This window comes from Theropithecus gelada, chromosome 1 (assembly GCF_003255815.1).
Source record: "Theropithecus gelada isolate Dixy chromosome 1, Tgel_1.0, whole genome shotgun sequence".
Lineage (NCBI taxonomy): Eukaryota > Metazoa > Chordata > Mammalia > Primates > Cercopithecidae > Theropithecus > Theropithecus gelada.
In genome coordinates, this window is record NC_037668.1 from 107,855,101 (window position 1) to 107,872,824 (window position 17,724).

The following is a 17,724-nucleotide window of genomic DNA, read 5'->3' on the forward strand; positions in this document are numbered from 1 at the left end:
TACCATACTTAATATCAAACCCCAAGCTAAGTTACTGATACAGTATCTCAGTTATCTACTCCAGTGTAGCAAACCACCCCAAAACTTATTGATTTAAAAGACCACTTATTTTATTTGCTCATAGTTCTACAATGTTAGCTAGATTTGGCTGAGTAGTTGTGTTGCTGACTGGCTGGCTGGTGGTCTATTGGATGGACTTATTCAGAGAGTAAGATGGCTAGACATTTGGCTTTGCTAGAACCCTGGGGAATCTGGTTTTCCCTCTCTCCATGTTCTTCTGGGCCTTTCTTTACGTGGCCTCTTTAACTGCTCATTCTAGGTGGCCTCCTCAGTAGAAGAACTGGCTTTGATTTGTCATGATTCTCAAGTGTGCAGAATTGGAAGCTACTAAACCTTCTTAAAGTACAGGCCAGAAACTTCTGCATAGGTCAGTGCTCCTTCCACCACATTCTGTTGATTAAAGTGAGTCACGAGGTCAGCACAACTCAAAGGGAATCCCTAGAAGTATAGCTAATTTGGAGCAATCAGTGTAACAAACAACCACATTCAGTTAAGTGTTGATCAAAAGGTAGCAACTTGAACAAGTTAATTATCAAGTTTGATTATACCATTAAATAAATATTGTATGCATTTGTATATTTTTTAATTTCTTAAGTAAATGAAATTAGAGACAGATGAAGAAACCTGTTCCAGTACATGAAACTATTTATGTGAATAGAGTCCTAGATTCTTGTTGAATATATATTAGTTTATTCATTTATTCATTCATTTATTATGGCATAAGTAACATACAGGCAATCACACAAATCTTATTTGCACAAATTTATGAACTTTTACATTTTGTGTATCAATACGACTCAGGAGACAATGTAGAACATTTAAAGCACTCCAGAGCACTTCCTGTGTACCTTCCTCCTCAGTTTCTTCCGATGTAACCATATGACATTTATAAACACAGATTAATTTTACTTGCTTTTGTCTAAGCTGTGGTTTCTTTTGGTAAATATTCATGAGTACTTGAAAAGAATATGCATAGTGCAGTTACTGATGTTATACTTCTATACAGATCAATCAGGTAAATTTGATTAACATTTGTCAAATTATCAATATCCTCATTAATTTTTTTCTGCTTATTCTACCAGATATTTGGAAAGGCATATTAAAATGTCCAACTATGCCTGTACACTTCTCTATACCTCCTGTAACTTCCATCAACCCCTGCTTTTTAAATTTTGAAGATGGGTTGTTAGGTTAATACACATGGTTTTGAGGTACTTTAGTTCCTCATGTGCTGAATCTTCTATTCTCATCTTATTTGTTTGGTAACTACTATGTACAGTAAAGTGTGCTAAGAAAATCAATTTTGTGTTTCCATAATAAACATAGTATCACCTTAAAAAATCATGCTATAAAATCATAGTTGTACACCTTTCCCTGCCTGTCCAATTTAAGTAGAGTATATGATTACAAATACAGAATATGGTTTCTGAAGTCACTATATAAGTCATTTTGGAATTTTTTTTTCATTTTGAATGATTTTATTTGCACACCTGTGGCTAACCATATGCACTAATCACAGGTGTTGTATACCATATCCTCTCCAAACACGTAGTCATTTCCAGTTGATTTAAACATCCCTCAGGTTCCCTACATGAACAGATGCCTGATTTCTCTACAGTATTCAGTTCAAGTGGAAGCTACGTTCTTTTCAAGTAGTGAAATTAGATCCAAAAATAAAGATTTTTTCTCACAGTTCTCTGACCACAATGTTGATGATAAGTCATCCACCTGATTATCCTCTTTGAAATAATACACACCCCATTGAAGGGAATTTAGTTTTTCTTCCCATTTGTCTCAGCAAATGTCCTTAGATGTTAATTCCATTAGACCTACACCATCCTCAAATAAGGAGAAAGTAGCTTGATAACTTTCAATAAAAATTTATATTTGACAATTTCCTGCTCTTCTTTTGCATTTTCATTTTTGTTCTCCAAAGATTTTCCTACAAAGTATTTATTTTATCAGAGAGGTTAAATAAGACAAATTGAGAAACTCCAAATAATTGGCTGAAAAATTAATCTGATCAAGGTCCAAGTGAACATTAGATACATTCGATAGAAGCACTAAAAAAATTTGTTTTGTCAATTTTCATTTATTTAATGATGGAGGATACACATACACACACACTTTGTATAATCTTAATATTCTATTGTTAAACCACTTATTTTTTATATATATACTACATATATGTAGTTCAACATAATTTTCATCAAGTCAGCATGGAAAAACTTTTTAGAAGTGCTCAGTATAAGTAACATATAATGATTTAGAGTTTATTGTAGCGATCACATTTTACTCTTATGTATCGTGATAATTACAATTTGCTCTTTTTAAGAGAATTAAAATGTAAAACCTCAAAATGCCATATTGTGCAAATTATATAAGAAGACCATTGGCACATTCACATTTTAAATGAAAATATTTCATAATTTAAGAAAATTGTAATGATTTTGTAATAATTTGATACATTTTGATAAAATTTTACACAAGTGGAAAGATGGGAGTTAGACTGCCATTAAGAGCTCTGCCATTATCCAACCTACATATCTAACTAGCCAACTGAGTTGATGAGCATAAGCTAATCATTTAAACTCCATGAGCATAAGTATTCTCATGTGTAAAATGGTGGACTAAAACAAGCCCATCTTTTTGGTAATCATAAGATTAAAAATGTATTAGAACAGCCATTAGGAAAACTACCAAAAAACAAGATGTTTCTCTTATTTGACTATAAGAAAATGTTAATTTGTTTTTTGTTTTTTGTTTTTTTTTTTTTTTTAGGGAAAATGTAAACAAGAAAAATTAGGTGAATGAGCAAAACATTGAAGAAAAATTGAAAGTATTTAAAATGTAAAACTGAATATGTATAGTTTGATTTCTAAGTTGTAGGACAAGAACAACTTGATCTTTCAAAAAGAAAAGCATGGATTAAAACGTACTTACATGGAAGCTCAGCACGACGATTTCAATCACAAATTGGGTTAATTAACTGGTTTCTGTGGAACTTTGTAAAGGTTAAGTGTAAGGAAAAAAGGAAAATGTAACTCGTAATTTAAAATTCATTTGCTCGTTTATTCTTTTCTAGTTCTATGAAGTGAAATAATGTATAGATGGAGAAAAAGTAGGCCACTGAAAAAAGGAGTTCCTTCCTTCTATCTTCTCCCTTACAGACTGGGAAAGTCTGACTTCTGTCTGGCATTTGAGAAAGCAATTGCCTAAAAAGCTGTAAGTGCTACTTAGGAGTTCATTGATTCTGACAATGCAGTGACAACACTAGCCTTGTGCAGTGAAGAATAGCAGGGGGTCCAAGATCAGTCTGACTTCCTGTTGCCCCAGTGGCCATAAGATTGAAGTTTTTGCCTACATCCAGAATTCAGATTTCTGTGAAGACTGAGGAATGTTTTCTGACTTCCCTACAAAGAGAGAAACTAGGCCAGGCTCGGTGGCTCACGCCTGTAATCCCAGCACCTTGGGAGGCTGAGGCGGGTGGATCACGAGGTCAGGAGATGGAGACCATCCTGGCTAACACGGTGAAACCCCGACTCTACTAAAAAATACAAAAAACTAGCCGGGCATGGTGGCGGGCGCCTGTAGTCCCAGCTACTCAGGAGGCTGAGGCAGGAGAATGGCGTGAACCGGAAGGCGGAGCTTGCAGTGAGCTGAGATTGCGACACTGCACTCCGGTCTGGGCAAGACAGCGAGACTCCGTCTCAAAAAAAAAAAAAAAAAAAAGAGAGAGAGAGAGAGAGAGAGAAGCTGATTCTATTTAGGTATGTTTAAGTCTGCTTGAATAACATCCTGTTCTGATTTGTACCAAACACATGTACTGAGATTTTTGTTTGTTTGCTTTCATATGGGTACTACACATACAAAACCTACATGCATGATTGTGAGATTTCAATTTAGTTTATCTGCCTTTTATTAAAGAACAGATATGCTAGATAGGTTTCGTGTTGGAGTATAAAAAGAATAAGATGTGGCTTCAATGTTCAGTTTTTTTTATCATGCAGCATGCCTTCTAATTGTTTACATTCTTTTTGTAAATGACTTCTCTTACTTCAACATCTTTTTTAAACAGTTGTGTAGGTCCACCCCAACAGTTTAATTTCCTTCTGTACAAATGTGTATAATAGACTAATATGAATAATCATTATTGAATCAACTACTATGTGCTTGACACTCTGCTGGGCTTCTTTACATAAAAGAAAATTTTATTCGGTCATTAAAATTGTTTTCATGTTATACATGGGGAAAGTGCCTAATCCAAGATGATTCAATTACAATGTAATAGAGACAGAGGTTTACTATCCCTAATGATAGCAGGTTGTATGCTCTACACTATTGTAGCTGGGCTGCAGGTGATGGCCGAACACGGGATTTTAGCATAATATAGCGTTTCTGAGCAACCCTAACATTAAAATTTGAAGTGTGGTTTCAAATTTGGCTATGCTGTGTTCTTACTAGAAGATCTTGGACAAACCACTTAAACTTTCCCTGTCTTAGATTTCTCAATTTTACATAGGGATAGTTTATCTCATAGTGTTACTCTGATGATTACTTTAGTTAGCATATGTATAGTTAATATATGAAGAGGTCATACTGATAAATGCATCAAGTTAGCTATTATTATCACTAAATAAGAACAATCTTTGACAGATTTTCAACCTGATTGTGAAGTGATTTCACAGAGTTCTTGAGACTAAATAATGCTATCTACAAAAACATGCTTAGACTTGTATCTGACAGTAAATATCAGCTGCTATTACAGTAATTGAATATGATTAACACCACATATTCACCCAACATATGTCTCATATGCAAATCATTCTGTCCACACTCAAAAATGGAGAAATACAAACTTAGGAGATTTCTTTTTTGGTGATAAAGCTGATCTAACTAATTTTATTAAACAGACTTAGTCAAACAAATTCTAATTTTTAACCAAAGAGAGTATTATCTATAACAAATATATGAAGAAACGGTAAAATTCAAGAGGCAGATTTCTTCATCAGTAAATGGGAAATGTTGAATGGAATTATTTTTAAGGTCCATTCAAATTCAACTGCTTCTTTCTTGATCAACCTATTTTCTTTATTTGATCAACCTGTTTTATTTAAATGAACAATTATGTTTCCAGAATGTTCATACTGGAGATGCATTTAGAGTGGATGGGTTGTAGGGATGAGGAAGCATGAGGTGACTTGTCTTGAACTGTGTATGCATAGGAAACACAAACTAGGTTTCATGTAGATTGAACATTTATGAACAATTTATGTTTATGGTTGGCTAAAACCCTTCGAAAACAACCCCTGGCACTGATAGTATAAAACTAAATAAGTCTTTGCTTACAATATATTGTGTATATTCATGCTTTGAATTAAAAATATTTTATATTTTATAAAAATCTATAACTATTAATTTATTCCCAAAATGGAAAGAAAAATGGCAAGGAAGGGTGTAGGGAAATGATGTTCTGCCACAATTCTTGCAATGATTTTTTAGCTGATATGGATAAGTCATTTAATTCTACTCTCCTCAATTTTTTCACTGTAAAATACTAGAAATGTATAAATTTCTAATACCCATTCTACTCTATTTGTTCATATATCTATGCAATGTTTACTACTCATTTTGTTTTTATTAAGTTGGCAATTTTACATTTAATAGAGAAGCTAATTAAATATTACATATTTTCTTATGGGTTGTAAATAAAGAAAGCAATATGTTACAGATGCATTGTTTTATTGGTTACAAAAGAATTTATTCCTCCAAAGTGGTCCTTTTGTATATATTGTATAATGCAGTGGTCTTTAAATGAGACATTTTCAATCATAGAACCAAGCTAAATTTTCATTTCCCTTTCACTGGAACTATGTTGCTCTCTGCCATCTGTATCATAGCAGACCAGAGATTGTTCATTTATAAGAATATAGCTTTAGATCCTTGGACCATATGATTGCATAAAATCTTTTTGTGACTGAAGAGATATTGAATATCCCAAGGAAATAACCATCCTTGCAAACAGAGCTTAAAGAGAGAGCCTGTATTTTCCATTGCACATTCACCATAATCTGAGAAGCATGTAGTACCTTGAAAACAATAGTAATATAATACGTATTGGTAAATTAGAGCCAAAGAAACAGCTTCTCCCTTTTCTGGTGTGTTCTTACAGCCCACATGAGTGCCACATGAGTGTGGCAGTAATATTTAACTTGTCAGTCAAGATGTTTGAGAAAATAACTATATTAATGAGTCTTAGGCAGTAATGAAAGGATGTGCCTGGCATACTTGTTTATAAAATTTGCCAGACTCATTAAAAGTCAGTTATATCGTATTAGCAACAATGGACATGTTGCTATAAACACAACAGCTTGGCCATTTCTAGTTGTAATTACCAGTGATAAACTTGCCTAAATATAAAGCTATACAAACAATACAATCAAAATTTTTTTAAGAAACAGTAACAGAAAACATTTTGTTTAAAAATCTCCTTAAAATGCCAGAAATATATTTTCCTACCTATCAGACATAATAGATATTGATAAATAACTAGAAATAACACTCCTTGTCCATAATACAAAGACATGCAAAAATAACATCTTTAATGAAATAATAATTTTTGGCCTTTAATCTGTATTAATAAAAAGCAAGTATTAAGGTTATTTTCTTCACTGGCCATTTCAAAAATATTGATATATTCATCATGACTCTAAATATGCCTTATCAGCTATACAATGTAAGCCTCAGAACCATTTCTTGTTGTTCCCCCAGAGACAGTTCTGTTTGTATGTACTGATAAATAAAAACTCTTCCATGCATTATAGTCAGCTGAATTAAATGTTCACTCATTTATTTAACAAATATTGATTGGGTAAGTAACAAGCATGAGGCATAAGCATTGAATACAAGCACTGTAGCCATATCAGTAAATAATATAGACACATAGCTTGGCCACTTGAAGCCTACTGATAAGTAAATCAATGTTGAATGTGGAGAGAGAGATAACATTTTGTACTCGCCTTTAAAACTTCCTTTCAAACATCACAAATGTCATTTTCTTAAGAAGACATATTGGAAACACCAAAGCAGTTCAGTGCCTCCTGTTATACCTAATAATGATCTATTTTCATACACACACACACACACACACACATACACACACATATACACACACATTATATATATTTTAAATCTTAATTAAATAATTGGGCTATTAATTGTTTAATGTCTATTTTCCAGCTAGAATGCAAGATCTGTAAGAACAAAAACTGTTTCTTTTCATATTCTGCTATATCTCTAGTGCCTGGAGATTGATTTACACAAAAGTTAATGAACATGATTTTATTTGATTCTACAAACAATAGCATAATATTTGCAGAGTCAAACTAATTAATACAACCATACCAGATTTCTTGATGAGTAGCTTTTTCCATTCAGCACTTTGAATACATTTTTCTATTGCCTTCTGGCTTCCATGGTTTTTCTCCATGAGAAAGCAGCTGTAAATTTTATTGAGGATTTCTTGTATGTGGTGAGTCACTTCTCTACTGACACTTTCTGGATTGTCCCTTTGTCTTTAAATAGCTTAACTATGAAGTATTTAGGTGTGGATCCCTTTGAATTGGTATTGCATAGAGTTCATTGGTCTCCTCAGACATGTAGATTAATATTTTTCATCAAATTTGAGAAATTTTAGACCATGATTTCTCAACATCCCTTTAACCCTTTCTCTCTCTCCTTCCCTTCTGAGACTCCTATTACGCATATATTGGTACCCTCGGTAGTTTTCCACCTGTCTTTGAAGCTCTGTTCATACTGGATGTTGGGGCATGCCTTCAAAGCTCAGGCAGGCAATTTCCAATTCTGCCTATTCAGTTACTTGCGCAGAACCTCAGAATCAGCCAGAGGTAAGAGCTTAAGTGCTTCCAAGATCTTTCCTAGGTACACATATCATTCATATATCCAGAGAGTATTAAAAATACTCTCTAGACATCCCTTTCTTGAGTTTTTTTTTTCCAGTTATTTGGTTAGCTTCCTCTTTGCCCCAACTTGTAGTGCTACCCCCAGATCTATTCTTTCTTCTTGCTTCTATATTATTTCTTCAGGGTGGATTTTGAGGGTGAGAGGTGGCAGCCCATGTTAGTTTGCCACCATGTTGAAAGAAATCTGATGCTCCCTCATATGTAAAATGTGACAAGAAAACCCTGTTTGGAGAGTCAATTGTACAATAAGAAAGAAAAACAGGAAAAATGGTTAGGGAGACTATGGTAGTGAGAAATGATGAGAGAAATGATGATGGTTTGGAAGTCACTGGATCTGATTATAATTTGTGGGTAAAGCACATGGGCTTCTAATGGAATGTGTGTGGTGGTGTTTGTGAGTGCTGAATCAATATAAATTGTGAAGTGTGCACCCAAACAACTGGTGGATGGTCATGCCATTTACTGAGATAGAATGAAGGATGAGGCGGAGGAAAGGAGTCATTGTATTTTCTGCACATTAAGTTTTAATACAATTTACTCCCCAAATGCAAATGTTAAGTAGGATATATAAGTCTAGAATTCAGGGAAGGGATGCACATGGGGAACCATCATTAAATAGATAATAAAGAAAAACATGGAATTAGGTGAGGTCACTTGTTGGAAGAATGCTGACATTAAGGAAAATGATCCAAGACGTGAAATCTAGTTTACTTCAAAATGTAAACATTGGACAAGGCACGGTGGCTCATGCCTGTAATCCCAGCACTCTGGGAGGCCAAGGCAGGCAGATCATGAGGTCAAGAGATCGAGACCATCCTGGCTAACATGGTGAAACCTCATCTCTACTAAAAATACAAAAATTAGCTGGGTGTGGTTGCGCGCGCCTGTAGTCCCAGCTACTCAGGAGGATTGCCTGAACGTGGGAAGCGGAGGTTGCAGTGAGCTGAGATCATACCACTGCACTCCAGCCTGGGTAAGAGAGAGATTCCGTCTCAAAAAAAAAAAAAAAAAAAAAAAAAAAAAAAAAAAAAAGTAAACATTGCATAAAGGAAAAAGATAAGCAATAAAGGCTGAAATATATGATAACTGTAATACCAAGAAATGTATAGTCTCATTAAAGCCAGAGAAATTTAGTCTTTTACACCCAATTGGAATGAATTGAAGAAATAATGAGGATTGAGAAAGCAGAGATTGAAGAATAAAGAAAACCTTTGGAGGAATTATTGTAAGATAAAGTGGATGCTAGAAATGGAAAATATGGAAAGCTAACATGGAGTAAAGATAGTTTTTCTAAAGTGAGAGGTAGTAAAGCAAGTGGATGTGTGTGGGTGAGTGAGTGTTTGTGTATTGATATCAATAATCCAGGAGAGAGAAAAAAATAGATGATGTCAAGTAAATAGTCACAAAAATGAAGTCTAGTGTAGGTGAAGGGTGAGTAGAATCCACTCCTTATTCCTATTAGTTCTAGTCAGACTAATCACCAAACACATGCAGACTTACATTTTTTTTTTTAAAACTTGTAAACCGATCTGTGTACATAGAAAGTAGTTTGCTGTCTCTCCAAAAGTTACCTTGTAAGTGTATTCCATGGTCTGTGTTGTATACTGTTACGAGGAACTAGGATAATTTATTTCTGAGAGAATCAGCAATTGAGTAGCTCTAAATTCTCTCAAGTTCAAAGGTGTATACGACAAAGCCCAACCAGGAAAACCAACACCACTTGAGATTTTTCATACTGATGGACTTTAATTTAAAACATTTGTTTCATGGCAATAGAAAATTAAAAAGCCAAACAAGGAATGTTAAGGGAATCTAGAAATTAGCAACAACAGAAAGTCACAGCCATTCCTAGGCTGTTTGAAGAATTTGGTTTCAGCAGAGCGCTGAGGAGGCCAGTGGAAGCCGGAGATGTGTGGGAAGTAATCTTTCCAGAAATGACCCAGAAACAGAGAGGGGAGGAAAAATAGCCTTCCTTCTTTCTTTCTTCCAACTTCTAATCTTCTGCCAAAGCCTCTTATTGTCAAACTTTGCCAGAAACCAGAGAATAAGGGAGCCTAACATAGCACCCTCCATAAACGGAGCTGAATCTGTGGGTAGGAATACAGTTCAGAACAAATCAATAGTTGATTATAATAGACAATGTTAATCTTTCATACTGATGAAACGTCAAATCAGTTGCAATTGCAAGAACTAGTGCAAGAAATTAATGCAACTGTATTCACAGATAAAAATAAAAATGACAAATTTTCCAGTAGAAAAAGTAAGACAACCGTAAGAATGTTTACTAAATATGCATCTTCTTAAGTAAAATAATATATGTTACATAAGATTAGAAACTTTCTATTCTATTCTATGCTGTATCACTACAACCTAGGACAGTATCAGGAATATAATAACCATTGTACAAATTTATTTGTTGAACAAATAAATAGACTGGAATGTTTCATAGAATACTCAAAGCTGTCCAGGTATGGTGGCTCATGTCTGTAATCCCAGCACTTTGGGAGGCCGAGGTGGGCGGATCACGAGGTCAGGAGATTGAGAACATCCTGGCCAACATGGTGAAACCCCATCTCTACTAAAATACAAAAAAAAAAAAACACAAAAAAACTTAGCCAGGCATGGTGATGCGCGCCTGTAGTCCCAGCTACTTGGGAGGCTGAGGCAGGGGAATCACTTGAACCCAGGAGGCGGAGGTTGCAGTGAGCCGAGCCTGGTGACAGAGTGAGATTGAGGTTCCATTTCAAAAAAAAAAAAAAAAAAAAAAGAATACTCAAAACAATATTTGTAAACTTAAGATATCTTGAAAATTTATATTTGTGACCCCAAAATGGGACTGATACTAGAATACATAACTATATTCTTTTTTTTTTTTTTTTTTTTTGAGACGGGGTCTCGCTCTGTCACCCAGGCTGGAGTGCAGTGGCCGGATCTCGGCTCACTGCAAGCTCCGCCTCCCGGGTTCACGCCATTCTCCTGCCTCAGCCTCCCGAGTAGCCGGAACTACAGGCGCCCGCCACCGCGCCCGGCTAGTTTTTTGTATTTTTTTAGTAGAGACGGGGTTTCACCGTGTTAGCCAGGATGGTCTCGATCTCCTGACCTCGTGATCCGCCCGTCTCGGCCTCCCAAAGTGCAGGGATTACAGGCTTGAGCCACCGCGCCCGGCCATAACTATATTCTTATAACAAAAATTTTATTGATATAGTTGGTATCAGAAGAATGACATTAGAAAGGAAATGATCAAGTAAACAAAAATTAAGAACAAGTGTAATGAAAGTATCTTACCTGAATAAAAAGCTCTGTGTGTAAGTATCTTAATTCCTTCATGCACTAATAACTATTGCAGTTCCTGGATGACATTGACCAGCCGGATATTCTGACCTACAGGAACATGGGGATATTTTTTATGGGCTAAGATTTAGTGCATCTCAAATTTTTGTTAACACAATTTTTTCTTTTAGAGTAATATTTTAGAATCAGACTTTCCTTTAACTCCGTTGAAATAAGGCTTTGACACTAGTACACACATAATTTGTAATATTTTGTTAAATAACATTAACATTTTATTTGCTACTTCTATTCTAAAGTGATAATTATGTAATTTTTGTAGTCAGTTTTTATTGAGTCAAAACTGTGATTCCAAAGTTAATATATTATACATGTAGTAGCTTCTCTAAACATATATGTTGAGAATATCACCTTAAGTTTTGATAAACATCCTGAGTTACAGTATATCACTGTTAAAAAGTATACATTATCTATATACTTATTTGTACTCTATTAAAACTAAATTACATACATTTTAATTTAAAACTGTACTGATATTTAATTTCCACTCTTGTCGATAAAACCGTAATAAGCCATCATTACCTAGGATATGTTTTCTATGGGATTTACTTCATTACCATGTTAATCTTGTTCAGATGAATTATTTGACATACAAATATTGAATTTAAAAAATATGACAAGTGTCAGTCTATACACTGCAAATGAATTTGACCTTCATTTGGATTTCTTGTCTGCCAATGTAAATAAATCAGGTTAGTTAATAAGCAATTTGAATTATTCTTATAGAAAGGTATATACATGGGGTATGATATGTCCATAAAACATCCTAAGATAGTTAATTATAATAATCTATTAAATCAAGAGTCAATCTTTTGCTTTTATAAATTCTTTGACCTTATCAAAGCTCTGGCATATAGGAAGCACCAAATCAATAGTTATTGAATAAGTAAAATATTTGTTAATTTCATTTCCATATCAAGCTTAATGAATGCAATGGAATGAAAAAATCGAACATATTTTCCAGCATCTTCATAATTGACAGCACAAGAGCATGATAAAGTTTGAAATATGTGAAGATTTCTTCTATGTTACGTATTTATCATGATTGATTAACTTGAAGAGTTGTGTTACAAACTATTAATTTCATTTAAGGCATATTATTTCATTTTATGGTGCCAATTTCCTTTGTGAATTATTTTTGCTTTTGACATAATTACCTGGTTATTTTGGCATTGTGTAAGTGTACGTCTTTCTTTGCCAGTCAAGTTCCCTTTCTTTGCCAGGAAAAGCATGGGACCCCTTAAGGGGAAGAAATGGGAACAGCTGTCCTATCTAGTGTTAGTGCCAACTTGAATGTTTTTAGGCCAACTCAGACCAGTGACACTCCAGGAAGCTCGTGCACCAAACTGGAAAAGTTTATTGGTCTCTTTATTAACAATTTTTGAGGAAAATGTATTATGTATACAAAGTCTTCCTTTTATTTTTTCATAGTAAGCTTCATAGAAGTTAACTGAAAATTTACAATAAGGGGGAGATTGCTGGATTTTATTCTCTATGTCAGACTAGTAGAGCTATTTCTACACAGCAGTTTTCTCTTCTGAAGTTGATCAGCAGCAAGGTGAGTAATTATTGGAAGCACAGCAAGTTCCTGGACGCAGCCAGCTTGGTGAAGAGCATATTCTAAGACATGTGAATGCATGTAGGGAGAAAAAAAGGATTTCCAAAGCAAGCAGATACCTTTGAAGAGTTTATACCCCTAAAGTAATCCCAAAGGAACAGTTTTAGCTGCTTGATTCTCTTTGTAAGGTGCAATATGACCTGATCTAGACTATATGATATTATGATAGGTATTTATTCAAAGGAATGTCCACATGTACAGTCTCAAGTTCCAGATAGAATTATTTTTCTAGTTATGCACAGAACATTAGCTTGAACTAGATCTGTAATCAGAGCTTAGTTTCTGAATTATAGTTAAGAGAAAAATTCATTAAAAGCATGCATCATTTGCACAGAACTTTTCTCTACTTTTCTTAAAAAGCATTTACCAATTCATTAATTTTTCCTCTTTTCTGGCACCAAATGGCCATCTCTCAGCTATGCACTGATGGAAAGGCAACTTTAGCTGGTGAGGGTTATAGAGAGAATGATCTGTTTCAATGTACATTATATATGAAGACTGAAGATTATGGTTGCTTAAGGACTAAACTTATTTGCCCTCAAGTGTTTAGGTTATAGAACTATTTATTGTAGTTACCAACAAGAAACTAGAATATAAGGTGCACAATGCTTTCTAACGTGTAGCTATTTGTGGTCAGAGTGATTTTTTATTTTCATTTCATATTTACCTTTCAGATGTCTTGGTAATGGGGGGTTTATTCCTTTTGTAGGTCATGAGTTTTAATTGCCATTTACACCTTAGCATTAGCCCGTTGACTTAGACTGTTAGTTTTTACATCATACTTGACCTTCAGGACATAGATGAATTACTTTTGAAGTTACTGAATGCCTAAAAAAAGAGATGTACATTTTTCTGTATAAATAACTCAAGGAAATAGTATGATTGAGGAATATCATTAGTGAGACTAAGAAAATATATGGAGACAAATATGACATTACATTTTCCTGATGCCATTAGTATTTATTTCATAATTTCATTTTCTAATCTTTTGCCTCACTGCCCTCTCCTGGGAGTAGGGCTGCAAAATCAAAAGACTGATTTATTTGCACTATAATGTTGAACTTTGTAAGAAAACCTTTAGGGAATAGACTGGCAGTGGACTGATGATGGGTTATTCACTAGAATATAGAATATTCTATAAAGAGATAAAATAATATTACAAACGACAACATTAACTTTTGCCTCAAACTATATTCTAAACTTATTCAACTCAGGACAAAAAAATTGCAAAGGAAAATTCTGGAAGTACTGATCAGAGACACTGAGTAGAATATGAATGTGTGTGTGTGTGTGTGTGTGTGTGTATGTGTGTATGTCTTCTGACATATTTGTAACAACATCGAAGATGCTGTGGAGGTTCATTTAACTAACAACCGAAGGTCAATGTTGCTCCACTATTTTTAAAAATCTGAAAAAAGTTAATGAGTCCAAAAATCTTTACCAAAAAAGAATATATTCGAATTTTGCATTTACAGAAAGGATAACATAAAGGCTCTGATATGGTTTGGCTGTGTCCCCATCCAAATCTCATCTTGAATTATAGTTCCCATAATCCCCATGTGTCATGAGAGGGACCTGACGGGAGGTAATTGAATCATGAGGGCAGTTACCCCCATGCTGCTGTTCTTATGATAGTGAGTGAGTTCTCACAGGATCTGATGGTTTTATAAGGGTTTTTTTCCCCTTTGCTTGACACTTGTCCTCCCTGCCATTATGTGAATAAGGATATGTTTGCTTCTCCTTCCACCATGATTGTAAGTTTCCTGAGGACTCCCCAGCCATGCAGAGCTGTGAGTCAATTAAATCTCTTTATATTATGGAGTACCCAGTCTCAGGTGATTATTTATAGCAGTGTGAGAATGAATCAATACAGTAAATTGGTACCACAGATAGTGGGGTGCTGCTATAAAGACACCAGAAAATGTGTAAGTGACTTTGGAACTGAGTAACAGGCAGAGGTTGCCAAAGTTGGGAGACTCAGAAGACAGGAAGACGTGGGAAAGCTTGGAACTTCCTAGAGACTTGCTGAATGGCTTTGACCAAAATGCTGATAGTGACATAGACAATGAAGTCCAAGCTTTGGTGGTCTCAGAGGAAGACAGGGAATTTGTTGGAAACTGGATTAAAGATCATTCTTGCAATGCAAATAGACTGGTGGTATTTTGCCCTTCCCTAGAGATTTGTGGAACTTTGAACTTGAGAGAGATAATTTAGGGTATCTGGAGAAATTTCTAAGTGGTAAAGTGTTCAAGAGGAAGCAGAGTATAAAAGTTTGAAAAATTTGTGGCCCAATGATGTGATAGAAAAGAAAAACCCATTTTCTGGGGAGAAATTCAAGCCAACTGCATAAGTGTACATAAGTAATAAGAAGCCAAATTTTAATCACCAAGATAATGGTGAAAATATCTCCAGGGCTTGTCAGAGACCTTTTGGCAACCCCTCCCATCACAGGTCCAGAGGCCTAGGAGGAAAAAGTGGTTCCCTGGGCCAGACTCAGGACCTTGCTGCTTTGTGCTGTTTCAGGAATTGGTGCCCTAAGTCCCAGCCATGGCTAAAAGGGGCTAACGTACATCTCAGGCCATGGCTTCAGAGGGTGGAAGTCCAAAGACTTGGCAGCCTCCATGTGGTGTTGAGCCTGTGACAGCACGCAAGTCAATAATTGAGGTTTGGGAACCTCCAACTAGATTTCAGAAGATGTATAGAAACACCTGGATGTCCAGTCAGAAGTTTTCTGTAGGGGTGGAGCCCTCATGGAAAACCTCTACTAGGGCAGAGTGGAAGAGACATGTGGGGTTAGAGCCCCCAAACAGAGTACCCACTGGAGCACTGCCTAGTGGAGCTGGGAGAAGAGGGCCACCATCCTCTAGACCCCAGAACTGTAGATCCATTTACAGCTTGCACAGTGTACCTGGAAAAGCCACAGACAGTGCCAGCCCATGATAGCAGCCAGAGTGAGGCTGTACCCTGCAAAGCCACATGGGCAGAGCTGCTCAAGGCTGTGAGAGCCCACCTCTTGCATTAGTATGACCTGGATGTGAGACATAGAGTCAAAGGAAATCATTTCAGAGCTTTAAGATTTGATTGCCCAACTGGATTTCAGACTGGCATGGGGCTTGTAGCCCGTTGGTTTTGGCCAATTTCTCCCATTTGGAATAGGTATAATTATGCAATGCCTCTACCCCCCATTGTATCTAAAAAGTAATGAACTTGCTTTTGATATTACAGGCTGATAGGCAGAAGAGACTTGCCTTGTCTCAGATGAGACTTTGGACCTGGACTTTTGGGTTAATATTGGAATGAGTTAAGACTTTAGGGGACTGTTGGTAAATATTGTAACACACTGAAACCAGGTAAAAAGAGAAGCATTGCATTTAAATAATGATCTATCTGTTATCTATCTATCTATCTATCTATCTATCTATCTATTGCTCTATAAAGTATATTACAGCACAGTTTTCTAAAACTTTTTTGTTAGAGATTACATTTAAAATTAGCTTATTTAAAACACCTGAGATGCATCATGACAACTATTTATAAGTAAATCCATATATATAACTATCAATACAATGTTTATATACAAATATTTTGGTTTTAAATATTACTTTTTTGATTTAAAAATCTTTGACATACTCTGCAGCAGTGATTCTCAACCTGTTTTCAAAATTGTCCATAAGAAGACATTAGATACACTAACAAGAAATATTAAACACTGAAGAATGACCATTTATCTGTAGGTTTGAGCTCTGGAGGGCTAAAACCATTGTATTATCTATATTTATTTATTTTTCTTTCATGTCATTTCTCTCTTTCTCTCTTTTTTTTTTTTTTTTTTTTTTTTTTTCCTCCTTGATATGGTTTGGCTGTGCCCCCACCCAAATCTCATCTTGAATTGTAGTTCCTACAATTCCCACTTGTCATGGGAGGGACCCAGTGGCAGGTAATTGAGTCATAGTGGCACGTCTTTCCTATACTGTTCTCATGATCGTGAAGAAGTCTCATGAGATCTGTTTTTTTTGTTTTGTTTTTTTGTTTTTTTTGTTTTTTTGTTTTTTTTCACTCTTGTTGTCTAGGCTGGAGTGCAATGGCATGATCTCGGCTTACTGCAACCTCCGCCTCCCAGGTTCAAGCGATTCTCCTGACTCAGCCTCCTGAGTAGCTGGGATTACAGGCACCTGCCACTATGCCTGGATAATTTTTGGTATTTTTAGTAGACACAGCATTTAACCATGTTGGCCAGGTTAGTCTTGAACTCCTGACCTCAAGTGAGCCACCCACCTCAGCTTCCCAAAATGCTGGTATTATAGGAGTGAGCCATCATGCCTGATCAATCTGATGGTTTTATAAGGGGCGTTCCCATGCACAAGTTCTCTCTTACGTGCACTATGGAAAATGTTCCTTTGCCCTTCCTTTGTATTCGCCATGATTGTGAGGCCTCCTCAGCCATGTGGAGCTGGGAGTCCATTAAATCTCTTTCCTTTATAAATTACTCAACCTCAGGTATATCTTTATCAGCAGTATGAGAACAGACTAATACACTCCCTCATCCCTAGACCAACTATTGCCCTTGGGTCAATATCTCCCCATCAAAAATCCCTTTTCTATAGTGATCATAATATTTCCATTGCTTCATGACAACTATTTTTCTCAAGCTTCACATTTTCTTTTCAATTCAAAATCATTGTAACTGGTTGACACACGATTGCTTTTGTTACTTTT